This window comes from Penaeus monodon, chromosome 28, assembly GCF_015228065.2.
Source record: "Penaeus monodon isolate SGIC_2016 chromosome 28, NSTDA_Pmon_1, whole genome shotgun sequence".
Taxonomy (NCBI): Eukaryota; Metazoa; Arthropoda; class Malacostraca; order Decapoda; family Penaeidae; genus Penaeus; species Penaeus monodon.
The window spans coordinates 11431790-11432070 of record NC_051413.1 but is presented as its reverse complement, the minus strand read 5'-3'; positions in this window follow the sequence as shown (position 1 = coordinate 11432070).

Sequence of the window (281 nt, the reverse complement as noted above, 5' to 3'; positions counted from 1 at the left end):
ATAAAAATAAACTCATCTTCATAGCACTTGCAATAACCGCCTTTAAAACTCTATTATCAAAACGTAATAAGAATTATAGCAAACTTTGACGGTACGATAGCTCAGTCAGTTAGCAAGAGTAGACAAGTTCCCGTATTGTGTCCTCCCTTTGTGCTGCAGCGCTATTGTGATACACTCGATCTAAAGGTTTTGTTGTCCCCTGTGCTTGCATTGTTGTGCATATACAATAATGATCAATAAACGTTTGGGAATGTAGTAGAGATTGCTAGAGTTTCCTTCAC